We start from the raw sequence: 21716 nt of genomic DNA on the forward strand, positions 1-21716 counted from the left end.
CATTGCCCAGGGGACGCCCACGACACCCCGACCGCACTGGATCTCAACACAGAAAGTTAAACCCTTTCCCCCACCCGTGCCTCCTCGCAGGCTTCCCTCCATGGTGTCCCCTGGAATCACTGTGTGATTCAATCCTTGAATCACAAAAACAGAGAGGACAATTACCTCCCCCCTCCTTCTCTTTTCCCCTCCCAGACCTCCTAAGAGAGAGACAGTAATCCTGACCAAGAGAAAATTAGCTCCTCTCCTTCCTCTTTCTCCCCACAATTCCCTGGTGAATCCAACCCGTCCCTGAGGTCTCACCAGAATAAAAAAAAATCAGTTCTTAAAAAGAAAAGCTTTTATTAAGAAGGAATAACAGTTAAAACAATTATACTTTGTAAATTTAAAGGAATAGGTAAGGGTTTACATAGCCGGAAACTTCCAGCTAGTATTCAGTACAAATTAAAATCCGTTCAGCAAAATATAACAATTTGACTCTTCCAGGCCAAGTACACAATTAAACTTTCAGCAAATGCACAGTTGCAATAAAGAAAAACAAACATAAGCCTAATCGCTTTATCTATTTAGTACTCACTATTGGATCATATAAGAACCTGTATCAGGTGAGATTGAGAGAAAACTGGTGCACATCTGTCCTCTGGCCCAGAGTGAACAACAACCACACCCAACTAACGCACACACAAACTTCCCGTCCTCAAACTTTGAACGTATCCTGTTCCTGATTGTCCTGTTGTCAGGTGACAGCCAGGCTACTAGAACTTGTAACCCTTTACACAAAGAGGATATTCAATATTCTGTGCCTATTAGCCTTTTTCTTATCTGTTGTATGACAGGGCCCTGTCATGCTGTAGCCTACCAGGTGCTACCATAGTACAAATACTAGCTGCAGTCTCATAGAGTTCGACAATGTGCCACCAGTTGATGGACAGCTTATTACCACGCCAGCCCCCAGGCTGGAGGCATTTCGCTCCGCAGCGACGCACCAGAGCATACGCTAGTGTGCTGCGGTATTGTTCTTGAGGGCTGCAGGTGTTATTTCACTCTGTGGCCATGGGCTGTAAACCACCCAGTGACACGCACGCTAGTCACGGTGGACGATATGCTAAGGAAGTGCGCTTCAGACAAGGTGGGGAAATCTAGTCAGTGATGTACGCCGGTCCAGATCTTAGCGGCTCTGCTGAAAATCTTCGGCATCCACCTACACGGCGGGGACTGCTATGACCTGAGGCTGGGGATGGTGAGTGGCTCTTGGTAGATTTTTTTGTATGAAGTTTGTAGAACACGATTGCGCCCAGGGCACACAGTTGAGCCTGGATGGTGTGTGAGGCAATAATTTGGCTCTCTTGGGCTCTGTTCCCACCCAGCCAAAATCTCATTTCTGAACAGGGGATTTTTCACAGGCTTTCTGCAGAGGTCTGGGAACCCAAGCGGGAGGATTTTTCAAGGCGGCTGCTGCTGCGTGCTTTTTTAGGGACTCTTCTCTTAGCACGGATCAGGGCCGGTTGCAACCATTTAAGGCGACGGGTCGCAGTGCTCTGGATTTGGGCGCCAATTTTCTTCAAGCAGCGACCATGGCGCGGTATCTTCGGCACCCTGTCCTTCCACATAGCGGGGAGTGGGCAGGGATGACGGGAAGCGCTGCAGCACAGTAGGGGGGTGGAGAGGGAGTCCGCCCCAGTCACCCCTCCCCGCCTTCTCCCGAGCACGCTTGCGTCGGCGCTTCATTTCTCCGCTCCCAGGAGAAAAGCCTCATGAAAAGATTGGGGGGAAATAGGTCATTATTTTTAAAAGTCTGTAGATATTGTAACACCATTCCCTTTATTGGAGGAGCCTGCTTGCGCTGAGCCTTCTGAATCCTAAAAATCAGTTAATTAAACACCCCTCATGGCGGCTATGCTCGTCCTTTCCTCGCTGCAGCATATTCTGCCCTCTCCCTTGGGGCCATATTCCATCCGTCATCAGTCAACATGGACTTGGTGAGCTCAGTTACAACCCACTTTCTCAAAAGAGTTTTTAAATATTCCAAAGAACAGAGCCTTGAATAACTGTTTTATTTAACCAACGCTGGTGATAGGTCTCAACCTTTAACTAAGCAGCGGTGCTCTGCTCCAATTGGAGCCAGCTTCTGCTTAGCTGATGTTCTAAGTGATCAAATCCGTAGGTTTAATCAAGATTGCTTGGAATTTCGCTGCATGCGAGGAGAAGCCCGCATCAATTTCAGGGTCAGGCGGACCAGATGGTGTGTGGACAGTTACCAGGGGTGAGGTGCTGGAGAGAATTTTTTTACTTAATATTATTATTTTTTTTTTGGTGATTGCACAATCATGGCCAGACATTTCTCTCGCACTATCTCGTTCCGGGTGGGCAAGGTTTTGGGGGGACCAGAGTGTACCAGGCACTGGAATTCCTGGTTGGTGGCAGCGCTACAGGTTCTAAGCTGGGGATTAAGCTTAGAGGAATTCGTGCTGGTACCCCATATCTTGGACGCTAAGGTTCAGAGTGGGGATTGTACCATGACAGGCCCCCTGTACTAGCTGTGGTACAAACACACAGTAAGAGCATTTCTGCCCTCAAGAGCTTATGGTCTATACCAGAGGTCCCCAAACTGGAGGCACATACCCCTAGGGGGTTGTGGAGGAAGGTTCAGGGTGGGATGGCAGGGTCAGACCCCACGGGGGGCGGCAGGAGGGACTGCCACCCAGCCCCACTCCCAGCTTTGCTCCAGCCCCACCTCCAGCCATGGCATGGAGCCCCAGCCTCAGCCCCTGACAGTGGCCTGGCTGTGGCTCCATTCCTGGCCCCAGATCCATCCCCAGCCTCAGCCACCTTACCCCTGTCCGTGTCCCCCCCTCCCGGAGCCAGGACCCCGCTCCCAGCCTTGGCTCGGGGGTGGAAGGGAGGAGGGGTGTGGACAGGGAGCAGGGGGAGTGCAATCCTGAAAAGTTTGGGGACCGCTGGTCTAAACAGACAAGATGGGCAAAGGTTGGGCACATAGATGCTGGAACTAGGGGCACGGGGGGTGCAGCAGCACCCCCTGGTTTGTAGTGGTTTCCAGCATACAGAGGGTTTGCAGTTCGGTTCAATGTCTCTCAGCACCCTCATTATACACATTTTTCCCAAGTTGGGAGGGGAAACAAAATCATGCAGTAGATTGGGAGCAGAACCCAGGGCCCCATTCAGTGGGCCACATGGAGCTGCAACTCCATATTATTTACTATGTGCCATGACTGCACTGGTCCCTGTAGCCAGCAGGAAAAGACATGGCTGTGACCGAAAGCACCCCATATTCACCCCACACACACTACTGTAATAATTTTTGTGCAAAACACAACTTGTGAGCTATCATTTAAAAGCTAACACCGCACTGATTAGTCTTGTGCCATGTATGTACAAAATGCATATCCAGGGTTATGAACTAAGCTGAAATTCGGACGACAATGGGTTTATCAGACAAGTCTGGGGAAGGGGGTAAACCGGTTTCTCTAAGACAAAGGACAAGCTGGAGCCTCCAGCCAGGGGTCAAAGTTGATTGGCCATCACCAGTCAAGTGGTCGTTCTTTGGCAAGGAAGCGGGACAGGGACTGATCCATCTGCATTTTAGCCAACAACATAGCACCTTTTCACTACAAGACTCGGTCTCCATCCTCTCAGCTGGAATGAACTTTATCTAGGGTGCATTTCAATGGGTGACGGACTATAAAAGTGAGAGGCAAAAACACCCCAGGTGATCTCTCTCTTTCACCTAAGACAACAAAAGAACCAGCCCTTTGACTTCAGGGGGAGACCCTGACTTGAGAACTTGGTCAGCCATGTTGCTGGGAACATGTGGTTAGAATTTTACCTTGTACCAAGTCTAGCTTGTTACATTTTAGCTACTAGAAAGCTTTTTATCTTTGTTTCTGACTTTAACACCTTATACCTAAAAGTCTCTCTCTTTGTAGTTAAATAACCTTGCTTTACTTTTAATCTGAACTAATCCAGTGTTGTTTAAACAGAACTGAGTTGGTAACTCCAGTTAAAGTAGCAAACCGGTGGATAGGGGCAACAGACATATGTCATATGAACTGTCCAGGAAATGGCTGCAAAAAAATTGGGACTGGGAGGGTGTTGGGATCACCCGTCAATTAATAACCAAGGCTGGTGGATAGCAGAGTACGACTGGTGTGTGGCTGGCAGGCTGCTGAGGTCAGAGCTGCTGGACCAGGGCTGTGGCTACACCCAGACACTCAGGGGGTGACCTGCATGCTGACAGGCTGTTTGTGAGTGGCCCAGTTTGGGAGCTACAACAGCAAAGCATTGTGAGACATCTCAGGTTGCAGGGCCACATGGAACTGGTCTGGATTGCACCCCAGAACTTCAAAGCCGTTTGCCCCAGGATATCTGACTCTTCAAAGTTAACAGGAAGATTCCTGTTGACTTTAATGGGAGCAGCATCAGACTCTAAATCAGTAAACTCCACTAGGTGCTGAAGATATGATGGATTTGACTTCTCCCATAATTAACAGGCTTCATTTTGTTGCCTATATTGACCCTTAAAATGATATATGGTAGCACTATGTAAAGGATAATGTCTGGCTTTAAAAGGGCAATCAGGATAATAACTGGTTAGAGGAGCTAGAATGCAAGGAAACAGCTGGTAATCAGGGGAAACAGACATCACGCTGCTCTAGCCCCTTCGCAAGGTATTTTTAGTTCTGCAGGGCTGCTAGAAGCCGTGTTGCTGGAAGCAGGTTTGTTACTGGTGAAAAAGCTTCCCCACTTTGCTATTTAAGAAAAACAAAAAAAAATCTCATCCATTTTCAACAGCAAGAAACTGGTTACATTGCCCCTGTGCTTCAAGAGGGCAATTTACAGCAGGTGACAACCGAATCCAGTCCTTAGTGGCTGATTAATGACACATTTCCTTTTGATACTTGAACAGTAGGATACCTGTGGAGCTGAATGATCAGAGAATGCTGCTCTGCTCAAACCACAGGAGAATTCCCCTCCTCGGTTTGATGGCAGAGGCCGAATTCCAGCTCTTCCCGATAATCCACCTCAAAACCCCTGGAAAACAGCAGAGATTCCAGGAACTAAGAGCGCCCACCAGCCCTGCAATTATGGCCCTCGCTGCTCCCCCTTTCCAACAAGCTTCTTGCCCTCACCTTTAAGGTCCTTCGGTGCCTTTCCCCACCCTACCAGTGCCCCACTTCTGCCCCTGTCCCCTTTGTACAGGCATGCCAGCCCCCCGGGACAGAACACCCTACCAAGATCAGAGTTTCAGACCAGAAGCTATCCCCAGCTCGTCCAGTCTGACCTGTAAATCACAGCCCATCCACATACTAAGCCCAATAACTCAAAAATGTCCATGTACAAAGCCACCATCCTGGCCTCAAGGCCGTTTTTACTGCAATGCCTCTGGTCAGCTAGTCTCTGCTGATGTCACGCCAGGCCCCTGGATGGGTCATCAGCACCAGGGACTGAACCTGGGGAGCTAAAAGTATGCACCTTTCCTGCCTCAACTAGAAGACCCAGCTCTGCCAGCCTAGGCTGAAGATGGCACATCAACTGCTAGATGGCGCCAGCTAGCACTAGAGGGCATAGAGTGGCACCCAAGTGGCTGTGGGTTACACTACTGGCTAGGCAGGTTGGCCAGCGCCACCATTACAAATATTCTTGGTTGGTCTATTTAATAAAAGCCTCCTTGGGACCTAAAACCTGCCACATGCCCCAAAGTTGATCCATTGTCCCACATGTTGATGTGATGGTCACCCTCAAGGTCCCGCCCCCTTCCATTTATGCCACACCCACTTTTCATGCCCTGGCTTAAACCAGACACTAAAACCTGTGTAGAAGTGTCTGCAGCACCCAGCACATTGGGCATCCTGGCCCTACAGGAGTACAAACAGTAAACAACAGGCTCGAGGGCATCAGAAAGCCCATTGTACACCCCAGCCAAGATCAAAATGACACCACTGCTAGTGCTGGCTAGCCACTGACCTCTCCCTCTCGGAGGCCATCCTCCGCAGAAAGATCGAGGACAGAAACCAAATCTCCATTGCACCCACACAGGTGGTCTCACCAGGGCAGGATGAGCACAGGAGGCAGTTGGCACTGCCCGGGCTTGTGCCTGATCTGTAGATAGCCACGGCCTCAGGACCCAGTGTTGCCACACTGACACTTTCCATGCCCTTGGACTCCTCCTTAGGGCAATGGGTGTTGTCAGGTTCTCTGCTTGGCATCCCCCTCTCCCCTCCCTGTGACCTGACCTCCATCCCTACTGGTTCATATTTTGTCCCAGAACTTGGCTAAGTCTCAGTCTGGGGGCCCTCCCTCTGCTTGAGGGGGCTATCTTGCATAACTTTGGTAAGCTCAGTCAGGGCTGCCCAGAAGATTCAGGGGGCCTGGGGCAAAGCGGAGGAGCTGCGGCGCTTGTTCTCACTCGGCGGCGGTCCGGGTCTTCGGTGGCATTTCAACAGCGAGAGGTCCTTCAGTCGCTCTGCGTCTTTGGCAGCACTGAAGGGCCCCCCGCCACCGAAATGCTGCCAAAGACCCAGACCGCCACTGGGCCAGGGCTCGCGGGGACTGGGGCAAATTGCCGCACTTGCCCCCCACCACACCTCTGGGTGGCCCTGAGCTCAGTGCACCCAATCCCAGCTGTTAAATAAAATGGCACTTGTTACCAACACTAGAAATTCACCTCAATATTTATACAAATTAAAGAACAGCTGAAGTGCTTAAGGAAAGGGTGATTCCTGCTTTGCCATGAACAGCTCCATTCTCCAAGATCCTTTCTGGCCTTAAACTCTGACTCTGTTACCCCTTAAAGAATTCTCCACAGCTCCTTCAGGGCGATCATGGCAGCTGGCAAAGAGGATTTCACAGACACACCAGCAACAAGGTTTAATAGATGCATTGTCCTCTAAAAATGTCAGTTTCATCTTCTGCACTCAGAGATTTTCCTTTTCAACCACCCAAACGGTCTTCAAACCATCAGCACTGTACAGAGAGTGAAACTGACAGGTGATATGATTCATCTTATACAACCTCTCCGGCAGCTAACGCTACTAACACTGACATGATAGTTAATAGTATTATCCTCTGCCTACTCTCCACAATCACCACACAGCAGCAACAGCACAGAGAGCAGCCAGAAGCGGAGCTGTGGTGGTGAGCACCCCTGCTCCAGAAGTGACCTTGAACAGGGTCAGAGGAGATAGGAGGGCTTCACGCAAGGCTAAAGCGGAGCCCCTCCACTGTTCCGCGTGGGCCCCTTCTCGGCTCTGACTTGCACGCTCTTCTTGCTCTACTCTGAGCTGGGTAAGAGGGCAGGGAAACCACCTTCATTTTGCTCTAAGGTTTCTTCCAAACTCACTAGCCATGTTCCTGTTGGCTCCTCCTCCTTCCTACAACCTGTGTTGCCATGACAGGGTGGGAGAGGGGAGAAGGTTCCCTGCAGCATCCCCTTGAGCTAGCCATGATTCACCCCCCCATCTCTGAGCAGCCAGGACCTGGCCCACCTACCATCCGTTAGACATGGATCTGAGCCACCCTGCAGTTACGGGATAACTCCCTGGTGGCAGGTTTTCTCCTGAACTTCAGGAGATAGAGGTCAGCTCATGGCCTGAACACAAGGGTTCATACCCCTTCCTGGCTCTTGGGCCTTTGGAGCATTTACTATTCTCAGTCTGGATAGCCTCCTTCCCCGTATAAAGGTCCGGTCCTTTTCAGAAGCCTGCTGAACTCTTGGCCTCGGCAATATTGGGTGGCAGCGAGTTCCACAGGTTAATACATATTGTGTGGAAAAAATGACTTTGAATGTGCCACCTTATAATTTAATTGAACGTCCTCTCGTTCCTGTGTTATGAGATGGGCAGAATAGGTGCTCCTGCTCACCCTTCTCTAGCCATATTCTTTTATCATGGCCCCTCTTACCCATCCCCTCGCTAAGCTAAACGGCCCTAATCTTTTCGGTCTCTCTTCCTGGAAGAGAGTTTTTCTATGCCCTTAGCCATCCCCATTATCCCTTCTATTTTTATCATTCACATTTTGAGAGGAGAGGACCAGAACTGCACAAGTATTTCAAGCGAGGGCCCCCTATCAATTTCTGTAACATCATGTTGTCCATATTAATCCCTATCCTGGCCCCTATGCATCCTAATGTTTTGTCGGCTTTTTTTTTTTTAAACCACTGCTGCTCACAGAGCAGAGGTCTTCACAGATTCCCATTCTTGGGCTGATACCGTTAATGCCAAACCCTACAAGGTGCATGCATCGCTGGCATTATTCCCTCCAATGTGGATTACTTTGCTTTTGTCAACATTGCATTTTATTTATCATCATGTTGTCTGTTCGTCCAGCTTGGTTAGGTCACTCTGCCTAAGCCAAATACTTTTGTGCCATCTGCAAATTTTGCCACCTCACTTCTCATCCCCTTTTATATATTTACTAATGGTCTGGAACACCTTGGTATTCATGTGGATCTTCGTCATCCACTGTCAGCCTTTCACCATCATGAAAATTTGCCACTTATTCCTACTCTTCGTTGTTTCTCTTAGCCAGTTCTGATCCATGACAAAGGATTTTGCATCTCGCTCCAAGACTGGTTCATTTCCTTAGTAACTTCTTGTGAGAGACTTTGCAAAGGGATTTTTTGAAAATCCACACAGAATGACTTCAAAGAGGCCTCCTTTATCCATTATTTTACAGACACATTCTAACCATTTTAATGATTAGTGAGGCTTAAATTTTCCTTTGCATAAGCCATGCTGGTTAGACACTATCATATGATTTTCCAGGTGTCTAACTTGTAATCATATTTTCTACCAATTTACCAGCATGGCTTCTGGATCAGAATCACACTAGCTCCACTGACAGCTGCCGCCTTCCATGGCTGTAGAGGCAGGGTCAAGATCTGCCCTTCTTGCCCATGCATAGCTCCCACAGAAGTCCAGAAGAGGCTGGGTCAGGCCCAGGGTGACAGCTCTTGGTTATTTACACAGCCAGCCCCTCCCCACTGTGGCTATGTTCCTAGAGATCACAGCATTACTAAGCTACACTCAACTCTGTTCCATTTTAACACGCTAGGTCTGCAAAGAGACTGACTGATGGGACAGAGGTCATGCCAGGCCAGCTTAAGACGCTGGTCTGAGAGCCATCTGGAAGACCTGGCCTTTGAGAAGAAGGTGCTGGAAGAGTGGTTAGCTATTGCATTCAGTTAAGAAGGGTATTGACCGAGTCAGAAGTAGGGAGTCACCAATATGGGAAATTGGGATAGTGAGAAGGGAAATGAGGTGAGCTTCTTCCCTCCATCACAGACACCTCAGTTCCTTTATAAGTACCCAGACTGCTCTGAGTTATTTTATACCATTAGCAAAACAAACCCACGCCAGGCTGCTTTCTCAGGGCAAGAGAACTAAATAAAGAACTGGAATGATCTTCCACTTCCCCATTTATGCTTATCTCCTTCCCTGTGAGCTGCCTGGCTGCTTCTGGAGGCTCCTCACCTCAAAACCGGGCAGGTTGGGTCATTCCTAGTGAGCAGCTGAACCAGGCCCACCTGGGAACCAAACCCATCGGCCTAGCCCCTGCCGGACCTGGCTCAGTCCCTACTGTAGAGGCAAAGGCAACAAGGTTTCCTCCCAGGGATCAGTTTGATGGAGGTGGTGCTGTTCCCCAAACCCCCCACCCCCCCCGGACAATACACCTCCTGGCGATAATCCTATGCAAAGTGTGATGGCTAGATGGACGGAGAAGAGGGGCTAATTGGCTAGAGAATAGGAAGTGTGAGCGTGTGTTTGGGGTGGGTGGAGGTGTCCGGAAGAAGAGACAGAGAATCATGGGCCAGTGGCTAAAGCACTTGCCTAGGACTTGGAGACTGGGCTCAATACCCTGCTCTTGCCACAGACTTCCATTATGACCTTGGGGAAATCCCTTAGTCTCTGTGCCTCAGTTTCCCAATGTGTACAAGGCGATAGCATACCCTACTGCACTGGGGTACGTGAGGATAAATCCAGAGTATGAAGCACTCTGCTGTTACGGTAACAGCACTAATGGCTATTACTCAGTACTCAAGAAAAACAGGTACTATAGCACCCCTGTTTCCCTCTCTTTAGCAGATGTAGCGTCTGGTTTTAGGACTGTCATTTTTAATGACTGTGCTGCTGCCAGAGGAGCTGGTCAGAAGATGGAGGAAATGGAGTTAAGACTGTCAGGGAATATCCCCCCCCCCCCCCCCCCCCCCATTTTCCTGTGGATACTTTTTTTCAACCTGCTCTAGTTTCAGGACACAGCAGTAGTGGCAAGAGATACAATGTGATGATTCTGTATGGACACAGCAAGACTTTAAGCAGATGACAAATTCAAATTTTGGACACATGTCCCTACAGAGGAAGCCAGCAGAGTTGGGTTTGATCAGCGAAATAACAATCCTGTGACTGGAGAGGTTTCCTAATGTTTTATAATTTAACAAACAAGTGTGGGGGGGAAAGCCATTTTTTTAAATTATTCTGTTTTTTTAAAACATTTCTCATGGAAACCGCTTTGACATTTCACAGTTTCAGAGATTAGTTTATCCTGAAATTGTAGGCAGCCTGGATTTCAGGGATGCAAATTTACACAAAACCAAACAAAAAGCACACACACACACACACGCATTACAGCATCGCAGCTACGCTGCCATAGCTGGACTGGCACAATCACACAGCATAGACGCATCCTCAGCAACCAAAGGGGTTTTTCCATCACCCTAGGAACACCGCCTCCCCCAACAGTAGCAGCTAGGTGGACAGAAGTATTTTTCTGGAAGCCCAGCTGTGGTCGACACCGGGGACGAGGTCGGCATATAGTGCTCTGGGCTGTGAAAAAAAAAAAATCCACATTTTAAGTGCATACTAGCCCCCTCAGGTCACACATGTGCACTGCTAGCGGGAGCTGGAAAGGCCCCAGCCTCCCACCCTCTTGATTAGGGTGACCAGATGTCCTGTTTTTAAAGGGACAGTCCCATTTTTGGGGACTTTTTCTTATAAAGGTGCCTATTATCCCCCACCCCCTGTCCCGTTTTTTCACATTTGCTATCTGGTCACCCTTTGCTTGATGCAACCCCTTCTCCACAAGCGACATGCTCTGGAAAGCGGGGTGTGAATGCCCCACCCTTGTGCTGTTTTCATCTCAGCATGCACCAGCCAGCTCACCCTTGCAGCCCCAGATCCTCCATTGTCCAGTCCCACACACTGCAGCCCAAATGTCACTCACAGCTTTGGACTCTTCCCGTCCTTTCAAAGTCAAATTTTCATCCATACCCCTGCTGGACTGGGGATTGGCACAGCCTCGACATGCTCTGCCACATGCAAAGATCAGGAACGGGAAAGTCAGAGCAAACAGAACACATGATACTATAAAGAACTGGATGGGGGTAAATGAAACTATCGCCGTTGCTGTGGTTACAGAGTTTAAGTGCACAAAAGTCAGGAAATTGAAATGCGCTCCCGGAGCGTTGTACTGACAGATGATGTGGAGCTAATAAAGACCATGTAGCAGCATCGCGAGCCACTGCCTCACACCCACGGCATTTCTGCCCTTTATTATACAGACGCTAGTCATATTAAAGCTCACCATGATCCACATGGCATTGCATCACCTCATGGGGGTGACGGCGAGGACGCTTCTCTGTCTATTCTCTATGCCCCTCCTCCCACTTAGGATCTGAGCACCTCACCATCAGATTTATCCACCTTGCAGGGGGTGGGAGGAAAAACTAACTGGGAACAGCCGACTCATCCCAGTCAGAGGGGAGACCTGCCAGCGGAGCGCTAGCCTTGTGTGTCAGCAAACCCCACCTCTCCAGAGCAGGCCTTGGGATAGAGGCAGGCTGCGGTAGGAATCCTGCCCTGCTCGCTCGGCTGCGTGGCGCAGGCTTTTGGATGCTCAGAAGGTGCCTTATCGGAAGTAAAAAGCCCTCAGGCCTGTGCTGCAAAGCTAAGTCCTGCTTTGCTTAGGGAGAGATCCAAGTCCTTTGATTTCTCTTGACACTTGACATCCGCTTTCCCTTCTAGGGGCACAGGAGAGATTCTCTGCTCTTTAAATAACTGCAATATGCAGACGACACGGGGTGTTCTGATGGCCACAGGCATGTTACTATTCCCGCTCCACGCAGGAGAAAGCAGAGCGTTTCTAATCTTTAGAAAGCTGGGGGTTATTGCAATGGGCACCCTGCTGCCCCACTGCTCTCCAATCTAAGACCTGCCACCAGGACAAATTCCAAAAGACAGGAGTGATTCCTGGCCCTGGCTACTTTTCACCGGGGCAGCAGCTCTTACGCAGGGTTGGCTAATGACATGGAAAAGGAGCAGAGCGCTGCAGAGGTGGCAGGAGGGCAGATGGGCTCGACACAGCATGCTCCGCTTTCAATGCGACAAGAGGAGAAGGGCCAGGAATCCCTCAAGCCAGTCTGCACCTAGACCACAGCCCATGCTGCGTCGAGATCACGGGTCTTCGGTCTGCTTCCAGCAATGGGACTGCCCAGAGAGCATTACATACGAGCAGGGCACAAGCTGTCCCTCTCTCATGCCATTTATTTGAGACACTCATCGGAGCAACGGATGTCCAAATGATGCAAAGGCTACGCAAGGGACGTGATAGTTCCTTCGCGCAGCAGAGAAACAGGGTTAAAGCACAGGATTCGATGAGTAGCTGGCATGAAGCCGGTCCCGACACACACCTGTCAGTGCCCACCCAGAGCTCACCTGGGAGAGCCCAAAGCTCAGGCAGACCACCCATTCCTCGGCAGCTTGTTGCAGATTGATGCAGTGCATGCGCTGGAAATTAACCTTGAGATCCGTTCCCTTCATGTGAACTTACACGAGAGCCACCCTGAGGCAGCACATTGGTCATGACATACTCTGCAAACAGATGTTAGTCTCAGGGTGCGGGGGTGCACACGTCATAGCCTGGGCAGACCAAGCTCACTGCACTCACCCGGGGCTCCTTGCATTCCTCCATTCCATCCTACGAGCTTCCTGAATGCCACCCTCCCAGCCTACTCAATTTCAGGGGCACCCAGCAACCCCTCCCCCATACTGGGCTCCATAACCCTCAGTTCCCCCTCCACTACATGCCAGTGGCTTGGTAGGCCCTTCATTCTCCTTCTCCATGACTGGGGCTCTGGGTGCTCCCCTGTTCCCCCACACCAAGGTCCCCCTGACAGGGACTTTGGGTCCTCTTGCCCTTCCACGCTTGGGGCTCTATATGCTTCCCCTTCTTACCTCCCCCATACTACAGTCCCCAAATCTCCCCCCACCAGGGATTGTGTGCTCCCCATTCCCTATAGCAGGACCCCATTGTCTTCCCATTCCTATCTAGGAGATAATTCTATTGGGATGACAGCACAGAGGGTGATCTCCTGGGAGGTGTTGATGGTACCATCAGCTGGTTCTTTGATCTACAGACAATGACAGAGCCTAGACACTTGGCTCTGCTGACCAAAGAAAAGGGGCTCTTTGGGTCCCCCATTTTTCCCTTTCCACTTTTCCATTTGTAACCAAAATCCATATGGTTCTGCCCTTTGAGGCCTAGAGTGTTCCTGGAAATGTTGGACTCGATCGGATGCAGCATTTAAAAATTATCATGTTACAGACACTCCGAGCAATGCCATCGAGCTGAGCATAGGGCTGTGCAAATGCAGACAAAAAGTTATTCACTCAGCTTCAGCAGCCCAGGCTCCCCCAGCCTTCAAGTACAGTAGAGGAATGAACCACAGTGTACGTGTGTGAGGCTGGATTAAGGCATAGACACTACAGGCCATGCCTGGAGCTCCAGCTCTTAGAGTCACGTGATCACACTCTCAATTTTAATTGAAGTGTTTGCAGCCTGAAGAAAAGCTAAAAAAAAAAAAAAAAAAAAAAAAAAAAAAGGTGACCGCAGCAGCCAGCCTGGTCTTGTGCGCAGTGAGATAATGGCCCCATTCATCTCAACAGGGTGTTCATCCCGAGGCCCACCATCCTGAACAGCCCCAGCAGAGGTAGTGTGTGTGGCAGGAAGAGAAGCCTGCAGCAGGCCCAGACCAGTACCCAAGTTGTTAACCTTGCCCCCTCGAGTACTTACACTGGCTTCTGGGGTGACTTCTGCCACCCATGCTGGGGGAGAGGGGACCCTGCTTGTGTTCCTGAAGACTTGCACTGCCACTGCAAGCAGGGCCACGGTGAAGGCTGGAGCCATGGGGCCCTCAAGCCATAGCGCAGATAGAGCCTGAGACACCTGCTTCAAAGAGATGAGGACAGACCTGGAATTCATTCAGACGTGATGTGTGTGGAAATCATCCCACGCTTGGCTCTGATGCGACGCTCATTCCTGAGGGTCTGTATAACTGCTAACTCACAGATCGTTAATAAAAACGCTAACAAAGTTACCCCTAGGATCCTGCAGAACCTGAGCTGCTGCCATCCTCGCTCCTCTGAAACAATGGACGACTGACAGACTTTCAAGTCTCTGTCGCCATGTCGGCTAACTTTGGCCAAGGAGCTGAGCCAGCTGTCACTCAGGTGCCAGAGCAAAGCCCAGTGACTAGGCGATGTCCCCCTTGATTGAATTGGCCTCGCTGGCACTACAAAAAGTAATTTTCCCTCTGTTGATATTCACCCCTTCTTGTCAAGTGTTGAGAATAGGCCACTTCCACCTTGACTGACTTGGCCTCATTAATACTGACCCCTACTTGGTAAGGCAACTCCCATCTTTTCATGTGCTGTAATATATATTCTGCTTCCTGTATTTTTCACTCCATGCATCTGATGAAGTGGGGTTTAGCCCACGAAAGCTTATGTCCAAATTTGTTAGACTCTAAAGGTGCCACAAGGACTCCTTATTGTTTTTGCTGATGCAGACTAACATGGCTACCACTCTGAAATCTTCTCTTTTTGAAGTCTAGTTTGAGGATTTCTTGGCAAACATTTGCCATTTGCCTACAAGACAAGGCGGCCTCTCATACCTTCCCAGTGCCATGCCAGGGACTGTCTAAAGAGCAGCTAGTAATTCCCAGCCCGGTTCAGGGAAACTTGCCAACTCAGAGCCTGAGGCAGTCCCTGCTTTTTCCACTCGCTCTGACATAGACCGTTCCTGCTCTGCCTTAGTCAGACACAGACAACAAGACGCATGTGCTAATGTATTCAGTAAAATTGGAAGAGAGGGTTGCCGGCACCGAAGGGGGCTGCTGTAATCTGTGCCAATGACACACTAAAGCCATGACAAGAGAAATAATTATGCCTCCTCCCAATCGCTCTCTAGCTTCTGTGCCTCACTCCCCTTGCCTCAGCACCTGTGTCATAATAAGCTACAATCTTGCACAGGCAGAGAACCGAAGGAAGGAATCGGCTACCCAACCATTCTGGCAAGTGGACAGTGGAGACCCCCTCCCTCACAAGCTACTCCCATTCATTGGCAGGATGCACTGGCTCTGCATGGCCCCACAGCGATCCCAGCTCCACTGCCCTTAGACCCATAGCTGCAACTGTTACATTCCCAATTGAACAGGACAGAACAAAAATGGACAATAAATTACAAGGTGCAGAGCCTCGGTCCAGCAACCATCATCCTCAAACACAACTCCACGCTCTCCCATAATCCCAATTCCCTGTGCCCACTGCCTCTCCCCTCCCCTGCAATCTGCCCCTCAGCACCTCCATAACACAGCCCAAGCGTCAGGTTTTCATGACAGCTCAGTGCACACTGGGTGCTGAGCATTCAGAACAGCCGGCCATGTGCCCACTACTGCCCCTGCACCTCCTCCTCTGCCATTAGCTTCCAAGAGGAGCAGGAAGCGTCCTCACGCCCTGGAAGGGAGTTCAGCTCAGAGACACTCTTGGCGGGTTTCTGGTGCACAGAGCCCATGGAGACAGAAGAGGATACAGGCTGCAAAAAGACATCTTGGCAGGTCACAATCTGCACAATAAGAATGCACAGTGAAGTGAGTTTGCACAGCAAGGCTCCTACCCACGATTCATGCCTTCTCTCACGCCATCCCCCATGCCTGGGACAGCCTCATCTACCAAGTGCTCTCTCTCTCCCCTTCTTGGAGGAGAAGCCTGCATACAATCCCTGCTCAGCATTAATAACCCACAGACTCTGCGGCCCATCTCCTGTCCGTATTGCAGGAGGGCCGATGCTCTAGGCCCTCATGCTCTGTAGCAAGCTGGCCCTAAGGGAGGCAGCGTGGCCTAGTCAGTACAGAACTGGCCAGAGGTGCAGGAGACCTGGCTCTGTCACTGGCCTGCAGGGCAACCTTGGGGTAAGTGACCTCTCCCCAGCTGTCAAATGATTCTTACTTCCTTTGTGAGGTGCTCCGAGATTTACTCATGTGAGAGGCTAGATAAGAACTAGGCTAAGACTCAGTGGCCCTCTGTGGTTCTGTGCCACTCTGAGAAACAGGCTGGAAATCCCTCAACAGCCTCATTTCAATTCAGAACTGGAAATTCTTCTACTAACTCTAGACAAGAGTCAAGTAACACCTGGTACAGTATCCCTCCTGGGGCACTTGTTTTGATAACTAGTTCCATTCAGTGTTGGCCCCATGACAGATATTGCGATCACAATATGGTCCCCAAAGATACTGCATGTATTAAATTTATGAACGCTTTCTGTAAGACTGTGTTCTATTCCATGCAGGGAGGGTTAGCACAGCTCCTCCAGGAACTATACACAGTGGGAGTGATTAAGGTGAGTCACTGAGACTAAACACCTCTAGAGAGGTTCCACCGCCTGGGGTGGTTTGTATGTCCTGGTCCAAGCAAAGCTCTCCAGAGATGAGGAGACAAAACAAAAGCTGCTGGTACAATAGATGAGCTTGAAGGGAGATAGGACCTTCTGTCTGATCCAGCAAATGGACAGGACCTTCTGTCCAAGGGCCCCAACCCTTGCAGAAGGGTTGGAAAGACTGAGCTGCTCAGGCCCCATAAGACCAATGGGTGACTCCTGGTTTGTTTAGTGTGTTTCACTCTTCTTTACTTGTTTTTGCTGTGATGCCGTTGCTTTACAAATAAAGGTGCTGGCTGAGAAAGAGCTGGATGGTAACTGCTTTCAAGACACTGTTCATAGCCCTTGGAGAGAAAGCAACACAGGGCACTGGCCATTAGGCAATCTGGCTTGCTGGGGATAACACAGTGTAAGGCTGGGAGCTGTACAGCTGTAACTGCCCCGGGAGTGGGATGAGAGTCCCAGCCCAGACACAGGTGACAGCAGAAGACCTGACTGGAAATCCTGGAGCGGACCACGGAGAAGGGAATACAGATGCAGATACCCTGAAAAACTGTGACAGCCCCCACAGTTTTGGTAGACTATAGATTTTCACATTGACAGTGGGTGACTGCACCACAGAAGGTGCCTGGAGGGTAAGCAGGGCAGTTGGAGGTTTTGGCAGCTGGGTAAGGGGCAATCAGGGCTTTTGACACCAGATACTATTTGGAATTATTGGCTAAGCACTTTGTGTCTCTCTTTTAAAGTGAGCAGAAATGGAAGTGGTCAACAACGTGGACATGTACAATGTCATCATTATGTTTCAGAGTTATCACGCCATTGAGATAAATGGAGTCATTCACACCTCTCAGAGGTGTAATTTCAAGCTGTTTGCAGATTCAGGAGGACATTACTGCAGGCTGCCACTTTAAACAAGCAGTCTGGAAACTCTAGAGCACAATTCCACAGCTGTGGACTCCACAGGGCCCCAACTGTGCTCCTCAGTGCAGAGAGCACATCTTACCCATCAGATTTTAAAGCACTGTGTATGCATCTTTCTAATATTATGTGCAGCACCTATGCCCCAGCCCAAGGGTACCACTCCTCCTGCACAAGCTGAAGGCTAGATAAACCCCCTTTAATTAGGCAGACTGCGCTTTCAACGTGAGGAGGAGGAGAGATGCTGATGAAGAAGGTGCGGTCAGTTTCCAGTCCTGGGAGCAGAAAACCACCACTGCCTCCCAAGGAGGATTTATTCAGATGCACAAAGAATTTAATGTCTCAATGTCATTGAAGGATTTCACAGCCAAGACAGATGGGGTCCCCTAGCAACAGAACTGTGATCATGTAAGCAGCGATGAGAGGCCTTTTGGAGCCTACAATGCACACACTTCCCTCAGTGTAAGGTCTGGCCAGCTTGGGGACTCCTCCAGTTCCCAGGGCTCTTCCTGTCCCGAGCACAAAGCCTGGGCAAGTATTTACTGAGCTGTCAGCAGAAGACAATTTCACATCTGCAGGAAGAGGACACAGGGAGGAAGCTAACTCTGGAAAGGAGGGACTACTTGCCCCAAAGAGATCAAAGCCACAGGAGGGTTGCTAGCCAAGTGCCAACAGCATCAGGAAATATCCCCACCCTGTAGAGGTTTTAACTGGGGATCACCTATTGGCTGCTAAAAGTCTTCCAGCCCAGTTAGTCCTCCTGCCCTGCCAACTAAGCATCAGATAATCTAGTGAGTAACCAACAGCTGCATTTCTACAATGGAAGAAGGGAACTGGCATTCTACTGCATTTCCCTTCTCTTAAAAAAAATAAATAAATCTGTTTTCTCAAAGAAGGAAATCAGGGTAGTGTGGCACGATCTACCTTCGGTACATTTAAGGATCTGTTGTGCTGTTGAATACATTCATAAATCATCTGAAAAAGGGGGTGAACAGTGGAGGTGGCAAAATTTGCAGATGATACAAAATTACTCAAGATAGTTAAGTCCAAAGCCGACTGTAAAGAGTTGCAAAGAGACCTCACTAAACTGGCAGATGAAATTCAATGTTGATAAGAGCACAATAACGCACACTGGCGAAAATGAATCCTATGGCGAGGTCTAAATTAGCTGTTATCACTCTAGATATCTTGGACTTGTGAACAGTTCTCTGAAAACATCCACTTAATGTGCAGCGGCAGTCAAAAAAGCAAACAGAATGTTAGGAACCATTAGGAAAGGGATAGATAATAAGACAGAAAATATCATAATGCCACTATATAAATCCATGGTATGCCTACACCTTGAATACTGCGTGCAGGTCTGGTCCCTCCATTTCACAATGATATATTAGAATTCGAAAAGATACAGAGAAGGGCAACAACGATTAGGGGTATGGAATGGCTGCTGCATGAAGGAAGATTAGAAAGACTAGGACTGTTCAGCTTAGAAAAGAGATGACTAAGCAGGGATATGATACAGGTCTAGAAAATCCTGGATGGTGTGGAGAAAATGAATAGGGAAGCGTTATGTGAAGGGATAAATGCAAAAATCTGGGGTCACCCAATGAAATGAATAGGCAGTAGGTTTAAAACAAACATATGAAAGAACTTCACACAACACACAGTCAACCGCGGGAAACTTGTTGCCAGGGGATGTTGTGAGGCCAAAAGTATAACAGGGTTCACAGAAGAATTCGATAAATTCACAGAGGATAGGTCCATCAATGGCTATTAGTCAAGATTATCAGGGATGTAATCCCTTGCTTTGGGTGTCTGTAAACCTCTGACTGCCAGAAGCTGGGACTGAACAATGGGAGATGGATCACTTGATGACTGCACTGTTCTGTCATTCCCTCTGAAGTATCTGGCACTGGCCGCTGCCAGAAGACAGGATAGTGAGCTAGATGGACCATTAGTCTGACCCAGTATGGCCGTTCTTACATACTAAGACAGGGATGGGCAAATTCCCACAGTTATCCACCCCCTGCGTCCCGCATCCTCTGACCGCTCCCCCCAGAACCTCTGCCCCATATAACCATCCCCTGCTCCCTGTCCCCTGACTGCCCCCCTGGAACCCCACACCCCTTATCCAACCCTCCAGCCCCTTTATCATGACACTCAGAGCAGCATGTCCGGCAGCCACGTCACCTGGTCAAAGCCAGACACTGCTCAACTCCGCCACCCAGAGCGCTGCCCAGGTGCCGGCATGGCTGCGGGGGAGAGGGGACAGCAGAGGAGAGGCCAGGAGCTCAGGGACTGGGTAGGACGGTCCCTCAGGCCGTAGTTTACCCACCTCTGTTCTAAGAATATGTATTATTGTCGGCCAGGATTGCATGTAACCTCTCTAGGGATGAAAAGTGATGTGAAGCCTGGGAATGCAAAGGACTATACTGAAGGCGTGCTAGACAAGAATGGACTTTTGGGACAATAAGCATGCAGTGGAAATATTTTTTGCATGCTTGGAGGTTCTTTCATTGTGTTTAATTTTTTCTCTTTTTCCTTTTTTTTTTTTTTGCATTAAGAATATGCGGTAACATATAGCTGCTGGCAATACACTGGGCATAGCCTCTGGAGAGAAAGCAAAGGACAAACATTAGCTGTTTAGGCAGACTGGCTTGCTGGGGATATCACAGTCTAAAACAGGGAGCTGTACAGCTTTAAAGACCCTAGTCAAGGAGAAAGAGATGCGAGTCTCTGTCCAAGAGAGGTGATGGATGAAAAGCCTGGAGAGCCCATGGGGCAAATACAGGGTGCAGTTGCCCTGACCTGCAACAGCAGGAGAAGAGCAGATACTTGGTGTCAGTCAGCGTAATGCTCTGCTGAAGAGGACAGAGAGTGGGGCCAGTGTCACCGCATGCCTTTCCAGTGACCCCCGCCAAGCAGGCAAAGGGCAATGATGGAGAGAAACACCAGGAATGAACCCAACTGCCCTGACAACCAAGCAGGAGCAATTCTGTGCTGTCACTTCCTACATACATCCAGCAGTGCCAGCAGCCTTATCAGACAGGGAGGAGATCCCAGCCAGCTGGGTGCCAGGTCTAGTTATCCCGGCCCAGCAGCTGATGGCAAGTGACACGGAGTGTGCAGCCATAAAGGGTCTTCGTAGGAACGTAACATTTCAAATGGTAGCTGGGCGCAAGCAGGAGTGGCGCCAGTGTTTTTGGCGCCCTAGGCAGGGATCCTTCCGCGCTCCCGGTCGTTGGCGGCAACTCTCCAGAGGATGAGGTCCTTCCGCACTCCCGATCTTCGAGGCACTTCGGTGGCAGGTCCCGGAGCGAGTGAAGGAGGTCAGACTAGATGATCATAATGGTCCCTTCTGACCTTAAAGTCTATGAGTCTATGAATTGCCGCCGCGGGCAGCAAAATGCCGCTCTCCCAAATCCTGGTGCCCTAGGCGACCACCTAAGTCGCCTACATGGAAGCGCCGGCCCTGGGGGCAAGGAACAGACACTAGCTCTCCACACCAGAGTCACCCTGTGTGGCTCCACTGCACCTCAGCCTTCAGCCCACTAGCCTGCCTCACATGTGAACCGGATTAGGCTATTGATCCAGTCTGCTCTGGTACGTTGCCTATTTTGGCTGCTTCAAAAACGCTAGGAGAGCCCCACACTACCCTCAGCCAGGTGTGCCACCCTGGATCTGGAGGAGAATGGCCCCCTCAGTGACCCCCCAGGGATGAGTGAATCAGGGAGCTGATCTCCCCAATTTTACAGGCAAATTCCCAGTCTGAGGGTGGTTTGTGGCAATTTGGTAGAATTAATAGATTCCAAGGCTGGAAGGGGCCATTGTGATCATCTAGTCTGACTTCCTGTAGAGCACAGGCCAGAGACCTGCCCCCAAGTAATCCCTGGAGCCTATCTCTGAGAAAAAAACATCCCATCTGGATTCTAAAATGACCAGTGATAGAGAATCTGCCATAAGCCTTGGTAAATTGTTCCAATGACTAATTACTGTCATTGTTAAAGACGTACACTTTTCATAGGCATGCACAGGGGGTGTGCCGGGTGTGCCCTGAGCAGTACCGGCGGGTTTACAAT

General features: G+C 49.8%; 1 protein-coding gene and 1 long non-coding RNA gene across 2 annotated transcripts in view; both read right to left on the reverse strand.

Annotated features, from left to right (window-relative positions):
• PPFIA4 (PTPRF interacting protein alpha 4) overlaps window positions 1–21716 on the reverse strand; it is a 191263-nt gene that overhangs the window by 151790 nt on the left and 17757 nt on the right.
• On the reverse strand, window positions 10482–14410 carry LOC142046836 (uncharacterized). Its single transcript, XR_012655876.1, has 3 exons — window positions 14083–14410; window positions 11175–11320; window positions 10482–10838 (listed from the first exon to the last, which is right to left on the reverse strand). It is a non-coding gene; the product is annotated as an uncharacterized LOC142046836 (long non-coding RNA).

The sequence above is a fragment of the Chelonoidis abingdonii genome, chromosome 4 (assembly GCF_003597395.2).
Source record: "Chelonoidis abingdonii isolate Lonesome George chromosome 4, CheloAbing_2.0, whole genome shotgun sequence".
NCBI classification, from domain to species: Eukaryota; Metazoa; Chordata; order Testudines; family Testudinidae; genus Chelonoidis; species Chelonoidis abingdonii.